The sequence below is a fragment of the Anser cygnoides genome, chromosome 23 (assembly GCF_040182565.1).
Source record: "Anser cygnoides isolate HZ-2024a breed goose chromosome 23, Taihu_goose_T2T_genome, whole genome shotgun sequence".
NCBI lineage: Eukaryota > Metazoa > Chordata > Aves > Anseriformes > Anatidae > Anser > Anser cygnoides.
The window spans coordinates 5521335-5539708 of NC_089895.1; the positions used below are offsets into that span (position 1 = coordinate 5521335).

Below are 18374 nucleotides of genomic sequence, written 5' to 3' on the forward strand. Positions count from 1 at the left end.
TCTCTCCTTCAGGCTTCCTGCCTTCTCACTTCTTCTCTCTGTTGTTTGAGACTCCAATAAATGCCATTAGTTTCAGTACCTGTTGCTACGCATGCCCCTCTCAGATGGGGGATTAGGGCCATTGACTCTATTTTCCCTTGGCTGCCTAACAAAGCCAATGTGTTGCTTCTGCCCAGCCCTAAATCAGCTCTGAAGCTCCCCACGGTGAAGGCTGCAGCACCCCACTGGTGAATGCCTCCTCTTTCCAAAGCTTTCAGATTTGCACAGAGCATTTTCTTGTCCTTGGGGAATGCTGGAAAGAAAACAGTGTTGTCGATAACTGTGAATTGCACTAATTGGGATATTTAATACTTGCTTGCAATTGCACTGGTGCTGAAACCATCATACCCTGGCTATAAAAGACCCTAGTGTCAGAAATACAGTAGAGTTTTTCATGCCAACTGCTGTTCTGGGTTATGGCTCCAGTCTGGCTGCATTGCTCGGTTAAATATGTTATTAGAAAATTAAACCGACAAAGACGAAGTTACAGCAATGTTCTATCTGAGCCCAACCCACAGAGGGCTGGGACATCCATCACAGAGCAGGGCATTGCATCCTAGGTCAGCCTAGGCCTGATCCTGCAGCGTCTCTGAGGCTTAGCATCTCTGCACCCTGCAACCCATCGCTCTTGTTCGCAGGGGCTCGAGCACCTTGTGTCCTGCTGGCTCAGGGCACAGGCAGAGGAGCAGACGCTGTTTGCTTTCTCTCCTCTGTTCCTGTTCCCAGCAATGCACTGGGACACAGCACCCTTTAACAAAGCTCTTGCTACGTGCCCTTTTCTCCGCATAGGGCCAGCAGGGGCCCCTTGCAAGAAAGCTGACATAATCTGCTCCTTACAGCCCATCCAAAACAGGGCAGCTTTGCCAAGGCCACCAGCAAGCAAGAAAATTTCCCAGTCATGAAGCAGTTTTTGGACTGGGCATGTTTGCTGTTTGCAGGCTGGCCTGAGCCCACTCGCTCTGTTCCCAGTGGCTGCCCAGTGCTCTTGTACTGGCCCAGCACGGATCTGAACTCACTGCTTCTGGGTGCCAGAGGCTTCACAGACCATTAGATCGTGGGCCATTTAGGCAAACTCATGCCATGCTTGCTCCACTCACTGCAGCCGACACATGGGGCTCTCCTAGCCAAGCCAAAGCCCACTGGAGATGCATGAAATTTCTTAATCAGGAATAAAAGGAAACTTGTCACTCCGTATGCGAGATGAAAATTGATTTTGCAAGTGTGAGTGTACTTGGTCCAGTGGGCTATGTTTGATGAGAAATAATTTGTTAGCACAGGGAGTTTGGGTGCTGGGGGAGTGGATCAATATCTGATTTAGTATTTCCTCTGTCAAGAAGCCGAAGTGATTGATCCGCTTTGCAGCCTGCCTGATTGTTTAGAAACCCCACTATATTAAATGAAACCAATTGATTTTTTCTCCTGTGTACTTCTTACTTGGAGGAGCTGTAAAACAACAGAAAGAGAGCAGGGAAGAGTATCGTCTTGCAGCCATCAAACCTACTGGGCTTTCTCCCTCTCAGATTCTGCAGTGCCGCTCAGCCAAGCTTTCTGCAGAGGTGGAGCCGGGGGCCAAGCCAAAATGGCAAATGGTAATCCAAACCCCTTCCAAAGGGGTTTATGGATGAGACAACGACAGGCAGTGTCCTCTGTCTGGTATGGCACTGCTAGCGGGCGCCGTGGTAATGCTCTGATTTATACATTCATTTCCTACTCTCATCTGTGGTTTTGAGTCCCCGGCTCTGTAGCAGCACGTTCTGCACAAGGACATGGGCTCGCAGAGGAAAGATGGAATAACAGAGATGTGCGCGAGCCACTTTTTTAAAAACCCACAAAAGAAAAACAAACAAACAAAACCAAACAAACACGCCAACCACACACAACATGAGAACCACCACTTTTTCTGCCGCGTTGGAGCTGCAAGCGTTATAGTCAAGGAGAGGAGAAGATAAAATCTGCCCACCCGCAGCAGAACCCGCGGTGTTGATGAAGAGAAGGGATGGAGGCAGAAGGGATGGAGGCAGAAAGCAGAGAGCAGGACCAGGTCATTGCTTCCAAGGTGGGGACGGAGCAAGAGTGCAGTAAAGCTGCAAGGGCTCAGCAAATTTAAGGCAAACTCTGCAAATGGCCTGCTTACCACTGCTGAATGGACTCCAGAAGGGGAAAGCAAAAATTTCCCCCTCGTTGGACAGACTGCTGTCATTCCTACCCATAGCTTATATCAGCACAACATTTCTCGCTTAAGGAACCGCTTTGCTGCCCACGCCGAGCCACCTTGGAGGGCTGCAACCAGTTCCCAAGAACACACAACTTGGTTCATTGTCTCAATATCCTGACGTACTCTGACTTGCTCATCTCCCCGGGGTTGTTTTTCTGCTTGCCCGGTGCTTCTGACCCCAGCCCACCCTGCCTTTGCACTGAACTGCAGGCCTTTGCTGGCAAAACGTTGTCCGCACCGAACGAGGCCGATTTGTATCTGCTGAAATTGCCTGTTGTGAATTCATCCCCTTGCTCTAGAAATCAGGATGAAAATCTCTGTCTTTAAAGTGCAAAATGTTAATTTATTTGCAAAATAGCGTGTTTTGGACTTTCAGTTCGAAGCGGCATTCCATTCGGGAGTCTATCTACTGAATCTTAATTAAAAAATGGGGAAGAACCCTAACCTAAAACAGCATGTTTAATTTTCTCCTGTTGCTTTGGCTCAACTCAAAGTAAGTATTCTTTCCTAAATTCTCAGTGAGTCAGGAAACAGAAAAAGCAACTTTTCGTGCAGTTTTACTCTACATCCCTCTCAAACTGCAGAACTGCTCTGCACTTCAAGCACTGGCCTAGCTGAGCCGCGATCTGCCAGAAGTCATCTCTGCAGCGAGCACAGGAGTTAACTCTTCTCATTTCAGAGCATCAGAGACAAAGAGGAATGTGAGCACTGAACAAGGACTGAGAACAACCAGGCCTTGAAGAGAAAGAGGACCCCAGAAAGTCTTGCAGGACATCCCCGGCAGCCAGCAGTGCATGCTTCTCACGTAAGAGGGCACTGGCGTGTTTTTAATTGGGAGCAAGCTCCCTCATCACAGCCTGCCGAAGTTCCAGCTCATAAGCAAATGCGAGGGAATAAAGAATACTGAGGCTTAAATCTGGCCACAGTACATAAATTCTGTTTGCAAAGACACCCTCTGATGAGCCTCCAGAAGGTAGGGGCAGAAAGGCTTTTCAAAAAGGAGGGATTGAGATAAACACCGAGGAGCTGAGTCAAATTCTGATTTCAGGCTCTGCCGTGTATACCTGGGGTCGGACTCCCAGCGTCCATGGTGTTACTTCAGATCTCACTCCAAGGTTGCTGAGAACTGGATGTAGGTCACGGAACTGAGCAGGAATTGGCTGCAAAAATGCTCCTCTTGACCGAGAGCCAGACTGGTTCTGAGGTTGGATTCAAAGTTTGGGGTCACGTTCAAACACACTCCGGAGTCCAAGTGCAGAGATATGAAGGCTTGCTGTCTTCATATGGAAGGAGAATTCCCAACAGCGTTCTCAGATGGTGAGATTTTTGCCAAGCACTGGAGCTGGTGACCATCTTTGGCCTCAAGGTTTCTTCTGAGGTGCAGTTATCATGGGGATCCCCTTGTGCTCCCAGCTCACTTCCAGTAGTCTCCATTTTTCAGGCTTATGCACAGAAGGGGAAGTGTTCCTGGCTGAAGACAAGCAGAACCCAAACCACTCAGGCAACACAACCGATTCGGAAACGGCTTCGTTAGCTCTGACTGATAGGGAACACCCCGAGCAGGACGGGTCACCCAGAACAGTGCCAGCTCCAGACTGCTCTGGATGTAGCTGATGTGCATGACAAAACCAAACCCGTGGGAATCTGGGGAGTGGATTTGGAGGAATTAAAGCTCCCCCCTAAAACTCTTCCCCAAACAATCTTCCTATGATAAGCAGTACGCATCCTTTTCCAGCATACATGCCAAAAAGTATTAGCAGCAGTGATAATAGCATCAGGCACATCACTCTCCAGGTGGAAAAAATGCCTCCCTTGGAAGGGAGCCTGCACAAGGTGGAACCAAAATTTAGTTATCAACCCTCTTTTCAGGATTTAATTGCTGCCTCCACCTCTCCCTAAAATTCTGAAGGCAAGGGAGTACCAGCAGCTCAGAGCCCATGGTGCCTGTTGCAACAGCAAGAGTTTTTCCTCTGTTTCTGCTCTTACTTAAAATCCCCATTCTTTTCCACATGGGAATCAGCCAGCCGTGCTTCTGTTGCTGCAGTCCCCACAGGTGATGGCATTCTGCTGGTGGTGCAGGCACCAGCTTTCCTCTGACCAGGCTGCTGTCAGCCTCGGGCAAAATTCCTCTCACTTTCAAAGGCAGCTTATAATATGCTTGGAATAAAAGATAAACCCAGGATTTGAAAAGTAATTGTCATGTTTCAGAATTTTAATTTATTTTATTTTTTTAAGGACTATTAATCGTTAAATGAGTTGTTATTGGTATTACTTTGGCATTTAAAATGTTTGATAACTCACGTGAGCATCACTGGAAGGGGGTGTTAGTCATGAACCTTCCCCTTGAAATGATATCATCTTCTGCCACTGAGGCTCCTGGCCTGGCACAGAAGAACATCGGGGCACAGCTGTCAACAAAAAGCCCTTCTGTGTCTTACAGCTCCCAAGATAAGTTGCAAAAAATGATGCAGAAGAGCACAGGGTCATGCAAGAAAGCTGGGGAGTGAAGACGAGAGGGAAGAAAGCCCAAGCAGAATGTCCTAACACCCCCAGCTCAGGCTCCCACACCAAACAGAACAATACCTCCACGTCTGTCTCAGTTCTCCCTTCTCTCAGCATTGCCTCATTCCCCCAGGTTTCCAAAGCCAAGTTGCAGGACTTGCTGCAGCAATGGCCACAAAGAGGTTAACTAAGCACAGGCAGAGGCCAGTACACGTATCTATCCACAGATCCTTGCTGAGGCGATCCGGATTACCGTCCCTGTATAAATAAAGCATAGCAAGGGTGGGTGGTCAGCTCCCATCCAGTCTGTTTTAAAGCATCAATTTTCTGAGCCTGGAAAACCTCCAGCCATGTTGGCCTGATCTGAGAACTGCAAACTGCGCTAACACACAACCCTGCCACCCCACGGCCCCACTTGCAACAGACCCCAGAGGTTTCTCTTTGCATTTATTCTCACCTAGTTCTGAATGGTCAGACCCAAAGGAGCTGATCGTTAACAGAGCTGGCCATTTAATTGATCCAAAGCCCAGTAATGGAAGGTGGCACCTAAACAACCACTAAGATTTAAGCATCTCTGCTAAGCAGGGTTTTAAAGGAGCATTTGAAGAAGCCAGCAAAGCTTTTCTCTTTTCAGCAACAGTTTGGCTCCTCAGTCTGAACAGACTTCAAACAAACGAGCAAAACTTCAGGTCAGGAAACAGCCCAGAAATTCATAACAAGTCACTTCAAGCTAGGAAGAAATCTACTCCCCAAAAGAGACAGCTGGTCGGCGTGAGAAGCCATAAACAGGAAGGGTTGGATGCAATTTTTAATTGCTATTACGAGGTAGCAGATGGGCAGGGGCCAAAGCCCTGGGCTGTCTGAGCACACCGGTACAGTCAGGTGTGTATGAAGCCCCCGTTGCCCCACGCACACCTACCCACGCTATTTGAAGCCCCTGATGGAAGCCAAGCTCTGCTCTCCGGCTATCAGTAATAGCTCTCTCAAAAACCCAGAGAAGTTGGGCACTGTCAACACTGCTTCACAATATAAATCTACTTGCACACTAAAACAAGACGTTAAGGAGGCTATAAGTAATACATCACCTGGCAAGCCTAAGCCTAGGACAGAAATCACTTTACCTCTTGCTGACATACGGCCATATGGATATAATAAAAATAAATTAATTAATTTAAAAAGAAAGAAAAAAAGGAATCCAGCAGGAATATAGAACGTAAAATAAACCATAATGTATCCAGGACAACAAGACCAACACCTGAGTTCAACATCATTTGTCTACTTACATAGGTCCTCAGCTCCTTTGCCTTCTACCTAAACCTTGACTTTCCCCATCCACTCCAATTTATTTTTTATCTGTTCAAAAAAGCCAGCATATTTGTTAAACAACGTTCTTTGCTCTTCACTCATCAGAGCTTTTCGAATGTTCTCTCGCTCCAGATGTTAACACAGCCATCACTTTATAAAGCTCTAGCTGGAAACTCAGGAAGATGAAGAAAAATGATGCCTGAGTAGATGTTCATCTCCTGCAATGTTAGCACATTTATAGACGTGTTTCACTGCTGCCAGTGAATTTATTGTCCCTTATACCTTCTCTTTGCACTATATTGTAGTGCTCTGTGCAAAAAGATGATGATCCAGACGTCACGGAGAATACCTTCTGGTACTGGACTACCCCCTGATCATGCAGTGTTTCCCTTAGGGTCCATGTCTCAGGTACTATGTCCACCTTGGATGATATCACAGGCATTTGCAGGACCCTGTAGCATACGCTGCAGAGCGATATACTTAGAAATGTTGCTTTAACTCTTAGTAGAAAAAGAGATTGCCTGGGTTAGATGAAACCCCAGAATTCTCCCAGGACAGTACACTAAGTTGTTTTCTGCCATCTGGTGTCCAGAGACTAAAGGCAGATGTTACCACTAATCAGAGCCTTCCAGATGGTCACCAGCCTCAGGATGTTTGTCTTACACAACTCTGTAGCCAAGAACCAAAGAGCTCTCCTCATAGCCAAAATTCAACAATATTACCGAGGGAAATACCATCTGTGTGCTCTCACAGGGATTGAGTTAGACCTAACTCATCTGGAAAGAGCACTGTTTGGCATTTGGGAAGCTTCTTATCCTATCAAAGATCTCAAAGTGCTTTGATAACATTAATCAAGCCTCATTAAGCCTCATATGCACATCTGTGAGGCAAGTAAGGATTTCTTCTGCTTCAGTCACAGAAGAAAACACCAAGGCATTGCAGAGCAAAGTGACTCGCCCTGGGCATGGTTGTTGGATCTTACGCTATTAGCATGAATGTTGTCATATATTATTGAAGCAACATCAGAATTCTGGGGTCTCAAGTCTTAATTTTTGAAGGCTTATAGTATGCGATGGAGCAAGTCTCTTGTGAGGCCAGGAAAATGAATGAGGAACCCAGGCTTTGATTTTTCTTTTTAAAGTAACTGCTTAATAATCTCATCATAAAGACCTGAAATAAGCATCTTAATTGTGTAGCAAGCCATCCCCTCCAACATATTTCCACTGCCTACCTATTTTGTGTGTCTGGTCTGTTTGCTAGCCAAGCAACACCTGCTTTTCAAATTAAAAGAGATTCAAAGTAAAGGTTTGACCGATGTTGCTGAGGGCTGTTCCCAAGGAAATCACCAGTGTAGGATAGATCTCATCACAGTTTCTTTCAAACAAGGCGAGGCTGGAGTTTGGCTAGCAAGCGTATACTTACTAGGGGATGCAGGCACTATGCTCATGGGAAATACTTTGTTGCCTTTTTAAAAATGTTTGAATCCACTTTATGCATCTTCGTTATTTTCTTTGTAACTCGGATGATCTAAAAATTGCCTAAGCCTCCACTGTTTACTTTCGAAACAATAGAAAATGACTGGCTCTCAGTCACATGTATCCCAATATTTTTTTCTTAAGCGTAATTAGAGTTCCTTCCATGGCTAATTAAATTCTCCAGTGAAGGAAAACAAATTTCCTGGAATGAATATCATCTTGATTCACTTTGGGCAAAGCCAGGCTTACGTGCTTCTCCCACTCTGTTCTCTGAGGGTGTTGGCTGCATTTCTGAAATCCTCTTGTCAACACATGACAAAGCAGGGAAATAGTCAAGTACTGGGGTCTGCATACTCTTTTGCCACATATTACAAGAAAATGCGTCTACCTTATTCCTCTTCACTGCTTTATGTGATTTTATAGACTATTATTGTCCCCCCTCATTAATCCTTGTTTTTTCTCTTCCAAGCATAATAGTCATAGTCCATTCAACCCTTCTTTATACACCCCTTGGTCTTTGCTGGACCTTTTCTAGTTCTTCTCTATGCTTTTAAGCATGATATACTAGTTGGCTACTACAGTTACTTCAGTACATTACAATATATATGGTAAAAACATGAGTTCTTTTCTTATTTGTAGAACTCAAGACATCAGTTCACTGCATGGCTTGTCCTATTACTCAGTCATTTCTGCAAAATTCTGTCTCCCCATTAGAAAGAAGTCTATGGCAATAAACAATGAGTGAAATAAGAAGTCAGAAATACATTTCCAATAACCGTGTTCTGCCACATTTCCCTTCCAAGAAAGTACCCAAGTACCTGTCAGAAGTGCTCACGTGGTGCATGGGTGCACAACAGGTGATTTTTCACTGCTGATATGGCCATGTATATGGGAGAAATTCCTACAACTTAGACAGTAGTCATAGTACATTAATGAATTATTTTTAATGTCCAAATTCCCCACAGTAACAGCTCAAGAAAGTGGCACTCTCTACCTTTAAATGTGGTTTTAAGTCCACAAGGATGGAGGGATGAAGCCTTCTGCATGATCCCACTCATTTGAACTTGAGAGCAATTTGCTTATAACTTGCCGAAGACCACCAAGTATCAGTTTACAAGCCACTTTTGGTTTGAAGAGAGCAAGATTCCTTCCAGTGCTGACAAAACCCATACCTGGCAAAATCATCTCCTTTCCTATGCTTGTTCCCCACTTGTCATCTCTCCTGTGAGTCTGTATTTTGTACTGTGAGCTCCCCAGGGCAAGGCAGGCCTATACTCTGCATTTGGCAGTCAAGTGAGGTTAAAGTCAGCCCAAAGCAGACAATAAATCATTATCGTGGTTAGACTGTGAGCAGATGCCCTTGGAGGCCATCCATTTGAAGGCAAATTCCTTCCCTCTCTGACGTTTGCTTTCCTGTTTATTCCTTTCAGAGTCTCCATAAATGGTGCTCAGTTCTCCATCATCTTGTGACACTGAACTCCTTGTGTCCAACTGGCCTCCAATCATCTCCTGATGGTAAACACCATCAAGCTCCCTCATGTGCTGGAAAACTTAATTCCTCGGACAAACTTGCAGCTCTCTGTTCTATCACCCAGTTTTCGTTGGCCTGTCAGAAAGCTGATCTGGCGCAAGCCCTGAAAAACAAGACAGAAACAAGGCGTCATGTCACAGCTGATCAGAAGCAAGTTATTCTAGGAGGCAGCCTCCGAGGTCATACAGGGCACTACATGATGCCTGCCGGGCAGTTTGTCACCTTGGGTGCATGAACTCAGATAGCTGTGATAGCACGTAACTATTTTACCTGGATGTTCAGGCCATGGTCAGCTAGTTGATGGTTGCATTTTTGTGCAATGAGATATCATTCCTCTTCTGTGCTGCAGCAATTGGTGGTGGGTGCCCTCCAGGACCCAGGCTGATCTGCTCCACAAAAAGATGGAGGTGTGTGGAGGTGTGTCTATCTTGCTCAAAGGTTAAGAAATTTGAAGAATCAAATGATTTTTTTTTTTTTTTGGATCCAGCCTCTGAGTGCACCTACAGCTATTTCCTGGATCCACAGGATGGACCAAAGTCACCTTTTTACTTTGCAAATCACAGTTTTCTTTGCAATAAGATGTCTAGGTGCACCTACAAATTTAATTGCTATGTCCCAGATGAAGATGGTGGCAACTTCGTACTCCTCTCTCATGTCATTATCTCCTCTGAATATCCTGCTTCCAGTTTTGTAATAATTTGGATGTCTCTCTGTTGCATTTCCCCATGCAGAGTAGAGAAACTCTCAGTTTTTTTTACCGCCACTTTTTTACCTCCACTCTTCGCCTGGACCCCTCCAGCTGTGACAGTCAGGTGTACACCCCATGTTAGCAGCCTTCTGCCTGAGAAGTACTCACATCCTGGCAGTGGTTCAGCTACTAATTATATAGTTCCTACACTGCCCGCAAAGTTATCTTAAATCAACAGACTTTTAGGACTTAAACATTCTGGCTTCTTTCTATACAGGTTCTGAGATTGGAAGTTCACAGTTTCAACCAACTACATGGAACATATTTATGTTTTAAACGAACATTGAATGTCCTACATCATCACATGCTTCCAGAATTTGGAACTTTTTGAAAAACCAGTTTCTTATGATATTAGAGTTGTTAGCACTATGTTAACTCCACATCAGTTCTGCTTTGAAGATGGAACTGTTTTCTAGGCCTTGTGCCCAATCTTTTTGTATCGTGGACAATTCTTAATACGCTGCACATGTTTTTGGTCCAAATTTAAGTTTTAGGGCTAAACCCCTTGCTCTTGAAAACCTTCCCTTACAAACTCAGCACTGGTTATTCCCAGCTCTTTGTTAAAATGGCGTAAAACAAGTAGATGGTTTTTCACCTAGGTGTCAGGCCAATACAGAACAGAAATGCTGTGTTAGAAATGAAATGGACATGATCTCATCTTGTGAGAACTGCGGTTCCTGAATTACTGTTGTTTGCTTAGTAATGTGTGAGTTGTTATGTGTGAAATTGCAGGTCTACCGAGTCAATTAGCTTCATTATGCCATGAAATATTGGAGAAGCTGACAGTAGAAGGCTGATTTCATACATCGCCTGATGCTGCCAAGAAGTCAGCTTGTGTGCCTGCTCAAACACAGGATGCAGAAAGGCTGAGGATCAGAAGACAGCAACTCTACTGACGGCCGTCTCAGTTACATCATTTGACCCACTCAATAGCTTAGCTTCCCTCTCTGCAAAACTGGGGGACCAACCTTGCTGCTATGGGGTAAGAACTCACATCTGTGGAATATTTTGGAAAGGAAAGTGTCACAGAAGTAGACTGCTTGTTTTTTTGTGTGTTTCTGGAGGTAGCCTGTGATTTTCCCAGCAGAATTGTGTGTGCTGTGGAACTGCTTTGCATACTTAGAACTCTTAAATTTCACTGGGCAAGGGTGTGACTTGGATAATACCTGAGCAGGGGAAAAGAATTGTGCTTTTATATGCCATGGATGCTGCTGGAGAAAGCACTGGGCTGGCTTTCTCTCTTACTGTGTAAAAGCAGGGAGTGTGCTGAAGGGATTAGCTGCAGGATTTAACCTCTACACTGGCATCAGTGCCTTACCTACACGGTTTTAGAGGCAGTGCAGCATGACCTGCAGTCCCGTTCTTGCAGCACACACACATTGTATTTGCTCCTGTGCGAGTCTTAGAGTCCACAGCAATTGCTTCAACTTGTACCTTCCTCAAAAATTGCATTAGCTGAGATTAGCCATGAAGTAGCACAACCCCAGTGACTCCAGCAGCCCCACACCGGGCTGTGCTGTTCTAAGCCTTAATTCTCTGGCTGACACGCTCCCCAAGGCAGGCTGACACCAGACCTCAGTTTCCACAGGTCAGCTGCTCTCCCCCTTTTCCCGACCGTCCCCCCATTGCCTCCTGCCTCACAGAGAAAATGACATAGTGTGTGTTGATCTTTCTCAGCTCTCTCAGAGAACCAGTTATAAAGAACCTACAGACTGCCAAGAATAATCTAACAGGAAAGCGTAGTCTTCTTGGACTGGGTATGCCACCCATGTCGGGATGCGTGGAGCCAGGAGAAGTAAGGAGAGAGCAAAACTGAAGGCTGTGAGGATACGCAAAGCAGCTTTGTATCTCTGGCATTGTCCTGGGAAAGAGAGATGTGGTCTTGGTTTCTTCCACTGAACAACCTGTGTAAAGCTCCTTCATTACAAGACCTCAGCAACTTGCTCACCATCCCAAATCCCCACAAGGGCTGGGGTGAAGCATCACGTCTGGCTATGGGTGTTTCAGGCACACAAACCGTGTCGTTTACCCAAACACACACTGGAGAAATTAATAAACAACCAGCCTTATGCTCTGTGTGGGGCTCCTGGCTCGGTGACAGCTGGCCTGGCAGGCCCCAGGCCCCTCAGCAGCACAGCCACAGTGGTGCCACCGCTGGGCACAGCTCCCCCATTTCAGCACCACCCCCTGCTGAGGTCTAGAGTTGAAGTTTGCCTTCAATAATATCATGGGCTGTTGTTTCCAGTGAAAGATGTTGTCTCTGCTAAGAAATGCATTTACAAGGGGATGCAATGCAGCAGCAACAGTTAAAGTAATCCTTGACAGATATCTCGCTTACTCCTGGAAAAATCCAGCTTTGCAGTGGTTGCAAGTATGGCCTAGTAGTGTAGTCACTGTGCTATATACAGTAGTCTACGTAGCATGTATAGGACTTCCTCTCATCCAGTTTATTCTCAACTGCAGAGACCCACTTATAGAGCTACCGGCCCACCGAGCTGCTGTGGACTGTAAAACACCACAATAACGTCTTCTAAATCTAATCCATTGACTCTGATTTGAGCAAATGAGACAGGGCTTTTTACTGAGAGTGAAAAGTCTTGTATTGTGTTGTCTCGGTGCTCTCCAGCCTCTCTGTAACTCCAGCTCCTGCCCTGCTGTTGGCCCAAGCCCATAGAAAGGCACCGGGGATTAAAGGCAGGCGAGTAAACATTAGTCATCCTGAGCAGACAGCAAGGCGATGAACTCTGCTGCTCAGGGCTTCCACCCACCACAGGAGGTGGCGTGGAAACAAAATCCAGCCGACAAGGACAGTAGCTGCCATGCCACCACAGCACCTTCCGTAAAGAGACCCCATTTTTCCTCCAGCAGCCCCGGGGCAGCCGGATGGGCAGCAGACCTGCTGGCCCCACACCAGAGTAACCTGGCAAGGGTTCCTCTTCCAAATTTTCTAGGAACTCCCCATGTACTCCTGAAAGTGCAAGCGGTCCTGGGCATGGTATTCCCAGGGCAGGTAACAATTTAAGTGTTGGCACTCCCCAGAACCTACCAAGGGCACCCATGGTATCCTGAGCAAGTTTTCCCTCAGCCTGTATAGGGATTAGACCCAGCTTTACTGAGAGCAGGGATGCTGGCTAAGGTATCTGGATGTGCATGAGAATAGCAGGAATAGCACACCTCTGCATTAACTTCAGCACAAAACAGCAACCCTGACAGCATTTCTAGTGCTTTTCCATTCTGTGACCATGACTCATTCAGGTCGGAGACTTTCAAGACCAAGTCCAACCATGAGCATTGAGTCCAACGATACCCGTGCAGTGACCGCCCCGTGACAGGAGTCCCCTCTCACCAGCATGAAGGTAGCAATCCTATCAGAAAGGGAGTCAAGCAGTTCTGCCAGAAAACACACGTCAGGGAAGCCGGCTTTAGCACAACCAGGTCATTTCTCTCCCACTTCCCCTGCCAGAAGACAAGGATGAGGCACTCTTGGGTGAAGTATGAGCAATGCGGTGCGAGGCGAAGTGGGGATTGTACTCGAGATAACAGAGGGGAAAAGCCCTTTTCCCCTGCTGCCTGCTTCCCCTTTCAGCAGCTTTGGCGAGCTCTATACAGTCAGCTCCAACCAAGGCCCTGACTGAAACAGAAAGAAATACAACTTAAGCAATTTTCCAAACTGCAACATACAAATAAACACATTAGCCATCTTTTCCTCAGCAACCACAGAACATCCTCCCAAAAGCAACACAGCAAGTCACTTATTAGAGATTTAATGAGCTGTGGAAAAATAACACTATTCATTCTCAGCTACTTATTCTCTGTCCTTTCTGAAGTCATAACTCAGGCCACCACAGAACCACACAAGCAGCATGCAAACTCATGGGCAGAGGCACAAGCACACTTCAGCACACAAGCTTCCAAAATAGCATTTGCTGGCTTGTAGCTTTGGCTCTGACCTGGTTTGACTCCAGCCCTAGCTCTGTTAGCCCTAAATCCAACTTGGGTTGAGTTCATGAAAGCTGGAAATTACTACCAGAAGAATGGTGGTAAGAGTTATCCCCTCTAGCAGTTGATTAGCTATACTCCATCCTCACTTTAAAAGAACTGCAGACGCTTCTACAGTATTTTTTCCCCTAAGATCTCAAAGCACATCATGAAGTGAGGGCTATTCATAGCTCAGAAATCAGAAAACCATGTAGAAGGAAACAATGTGACTTGATCACTTAAAAGAGTAGAAGGGTTGAACCCAGGTCTGATATGCTCCTAGACTGAAAGGCTAAGCCCGAGCAGAGTGCCTCCTCCAGCAAGCTTTTACCAGGATGGAGGGATGGATTCCTTTCTGTGCTATTTGCTGCTGTGGTTGGTGCTGCATCCCCACCTTCAAAACCAGCCTACCTATGCTGCAGCAGGTTTGTCTGCTCTCGTCTCACATTGGCAATCTGAGACCTCTTCCAGCTCCAAATTCAATTCCCCAAAGAAGCAGGAATGGCTTGAAAAAGACTTCCACATTTAGACCAAGAGCTGGGACAAATACAAAACACTTTACTTAAATAGTGGTCCTCCTTGTGGCAGTTCACGGCTCCAGCATAGTATCACCAAGAAAAAAATAACCCCTGTCCCATGTGGCAGGACAGAGACTGCCATAAAAATTGCATCTACCCCATGTCACAAGTACCTTCCATCAAGAACCAGTGTGGAGATGTCTGGGAAGCACCCAGCACAGCAGGATCTGCTTTGGATCCACTGGGCTCTATTACAGACACAAAATGTTTCATTTTTCCCTTCATTTGCATTAATTATGCATACATCAATGAAATTCCCCAGACAGTTATCCCTTCTTTTCCTTCCTTTAAGGCTCCATCCTGCAAGATGAGGAGTCCTGAGCCAATAACGCACCTGGGCACGTAGCTGGACCTTAGCAAAGGGCCAACTCTCAGCTGTGGCCAGGGATTTCAGATACTACATTACAAAGATATACGTTCTCCTCACATTGAGCATTTCTTTGTTGTGAACGGAGCTCTAGGAATGCAGGACATTTTTCTATACTTTGGATCCTTGAATATAAACCAAATCAAAGGCTTCCAAGCAGAGCTGGCCTCTTTGTTTTATAAACCAACTTGTTTCTGGAATTTGTGCTCTTCAGAATTAAGCACTTGCTAACATTCACAAATATCACAGAGTTCAGAGCACTGATTATGAAAAACAGTGAAAAAAAAAAACACTGCAAATTCAACTAACCAAGAGATCTTGCCTGCACGGGGTGCATCAGCAACACTGTTGGAAGGCACAAAGCAGCACACATGGACCTGAGATCGATTCCTCCTGATCTTATCAAGCACTAATCACAGCAGAGCTAATCAGCACAGAGACAGCTGTGGAGGCCATACATTACACACACGATACAGTTCCTGCTATGGTACACCACTACATTTGCCTATTTTCCCCATTTTGTTGGTTTGCAGGCCTTCTACACATCCCAGTGCAACTTTTCAGTATGACTGCTTGGTCAGGACATCTTGGTGCAGGGCCCAAGCCTGCAAGATGCATGGGGATTTCATACCCAGATTTGTTTAGCAAGATCCACCAGTCAGTCTCCTTTGCCAATCATGAAATATTTCTGGAAAATGAAAGCTGCGACACGCTCATTCCACCACTTGGAGGACAGTGCCAAGTGGATCCTTTCCAAAAACACTGCAGAGCTTGTGAGTGGCTCTCTTCTCACAGATCTGAAAACCTCGTATTTCAACAAATCCATTCCCTTGAAGAAATCCCAATCAAGGCCATCAACGGAGAACATGCATTTCATTTAGTGGTGGGAATGTGAATAGAGGAACTCGGACTGAACACTAAATTGACTGCACACATGTCACTGCGTGGGCTGGAAAGCATCGGAACTGCCCATCAGGATCCATAAGTCCTCAAATGCTGCTAGCTAAATTTGACAGTCCTTCAGCCTGAGCGACAGCCTGAAGCAGAAGGCTGCATATATTCAACATGCAATCAGGAATGACTACAAAGTGGTTAGAGCATCCAGCAGAACAAAAGCAGAAAAGTCTTATGTGGTCATTTGGTAATATCAAAAGGGAGAGAGAGGAGTGGAAATTAAGCTTAAAGTTCAGTTAAGGATGGTACTGCTCACAGAATCCACAGCCACAGGCCAAAAATTAAACCATCAGTTTTACATCAGTTAACTCATGCTACCAGAACAGAAACACATCCCAAAGAATTGTCCAGTAATGGACTTAAACACTGTAGCCTACAGTCTTGCCTTTGCTGCATGTGTGTCTATTACACTAAGTGACATATTCTTCTCACCAAATAGGAGCTACAGGCTGTAATAAATTGCTTTTGAATCAAAAAAGTGAAAGTGTCCTTATCTATTACTTTTATTGGTTGGTGAGCTGTATTTTGTGTAAAGCAGAAGTTGGCCCTCTGTGTTGTGGTTGGACCAAAAACCTCTGGAGACCCTTCCAACCTCTTTGTGATTCTGCAATGACCCCATCCATCACAGACGATGGTCTACACTCTGCCCTGACCAGCACAAGTTCCATCACTCTCATCCTTTCTGGTTAGGCAAGGATTGAGTTGGTTAGGCAAGGACTGAGCCACAAAATCCGTTTCAGAAGAGGTGCAGTCAGAGCCTGAGCGCACCCGAAGCAGGGAGCTGGTTGTAGGCCTGTCAACCTGACTAGTAACCCCCAGACAAAAGAAATACCTATGAGGAAATATTTATTTTACTGCACATTCCAGACTATCAGATTTCTGGCAGTTTGACTTCAGCACTCGAGGAATCAAGAGCCATGGGCCAAACATGACACTGTCTCTGTGCACTCTTAATCTCATTTCGCTGGGAATTGCTGCTGGCCCCAGGCAGTCTCCAAAGAATCATCTCACTTTCTCTCTTCTTCTCCTGTCACCCCGATGGTGCCTGACATCCCAAGCAAACTTTTCAGCTCAGTGTTTGTATCTGACTCAACAGACACAAGGAATTGCAATGCAAGATAAGCAAGAGAATTTATCCTCGAAAGCGCAAGAGGGTGGGTCTAAAGCGTACTAAGCTCCGTTTCCAGCTCTGCCTCTGACAAGCTTCCCGGGAAGGTGAGAAAAGGAGTGAACAAGAAGCTACCCATGTTAGTCAGATTGCTAGTGAAAGGCTCAGGATGCCTGCATGACTTCTTGCAGCACAATGGTAGTGCTGCTCGTGCCTTTAATAATGCAGCAGCAGGCACAGCTCATGAGTTAATGTGGCTACCCAGTTTGCAAAAGGCTCAGAGTTAGAGATATGCTTCATGGTTCTTCAGCCCTGTAATGAAACAGCATGTCCCTTCATCTCAGCAGGGCTGAGAGCAGCAGGATGGACCGACTGACCTCTGGAGGTCCGTTGCAGTCACATTTTTGTGATGTCTGTAGAAACAGCAACAAAATAGAACTATACATCTTTTATACACAAGCAAAACATTGATGTGTTTGAGCTACAGAGACTCCAAAGGAAGAGGTTTTCACTCTTGTTCTTATCTCTATTTTTTCTTAAAGAAAACAGAATAAAATACTTTGGAAATATTCATTAATTTTTTCTTAAAAATCATCAGCTTTATGAAGCATACATAAATGTACAATTCCTTTCAAATAATAACAGCAAGTTCAAAAACAAAAACAAAACCCAAGACGTCAGTCCCTCCAAATCATAAAGAAACCATATTACCACCTACAGATAAGTATCTTCCATACCTTGTTTAATTGCCTGCAGCAATCACAGTCATAAAGCAATGCCTCCTGCTGATGTGCTGCCCACATCCCGTCAGGAGACAGAAAGATGAAGTGGAGCATCTATTTGTGACGTACTGAGACCTTCTCTTGCTCAAATACCATTTGAATTGGAGATCCAAGTGTATTAACAACAGCCAAAATTTGGGAGCATTGCTTTCCTGTGAGAGGGCTGCTTTTCCTGAGGACAGGTAAATAATTTACCACCTCTTTACTCATATAGCCTGCAACAGAAATTGTACTGATGCGGTGGAACAGGCCAGCTACAGGGGGTTTAAAATTCTTCTCAATGGCTCTGTACATTACTGTACATTAGGGTGCAACTAAGGGTGGTTTCTAACAGGGCAGAAAAAAAAGGGCTAGCAAATTTGCAGCAGCTTGGAAACCAACCCCAAGCCAAATTCCCTCTGCTTAAGGGCGGCTTGAGCCCATATCTCCATGGAAAATGCTCTAAGCTGTCAAGCCTTTCTTCATTTTATTTTTGGTATTAAATCTTCCCTCAATGCAAACAGCACAAATTGAAACCCACGCAGAAATATTTTAAAGTGATAAAGCTAGGAAGTTCTCACAGGTATCAAATCACGGAATTCAAAGGGCTTCGGAAGAATCTGGAACTGGCTACAAGTCTGATTCTGCCACAAGGAGGGCCCTGAGAGCACAGTCCTCTTTTCCCATGATGGAAGAGGGAGAGGGAAGGATGAAGGGCAGGAAAAAGAAGCAGTTTAAAGTAACGAGGTTACAACCACCACTGCTCCTCTCTCATGCCATTGCACATACAGATACTGAGCTCTGGAAACGTTC

General features: G+C 45.5%; 1 long non-coding RNA gene across 1 annotated transcript in view; it reads right to left on the reverse strand.

The window, feature by feature from the left end:
• Positions 1–5228: 5228 nt before the first annotated feature.
• The window catches only part of LOC106044327 (uncharacterized), a 39095-nt gene continuing 25949 nt past the window's right edge, over positions 5229–18374 (reverse strand). Inside the window, exon 4 of the long non-coding RNA XR_010826356.1 lies at positions 5229–9170. This is a non-coding gene — a long non-coding RNA (uncharacterized lncRNA). The remainder of the gene's footprint in view (positions 9171–18374) is intronic.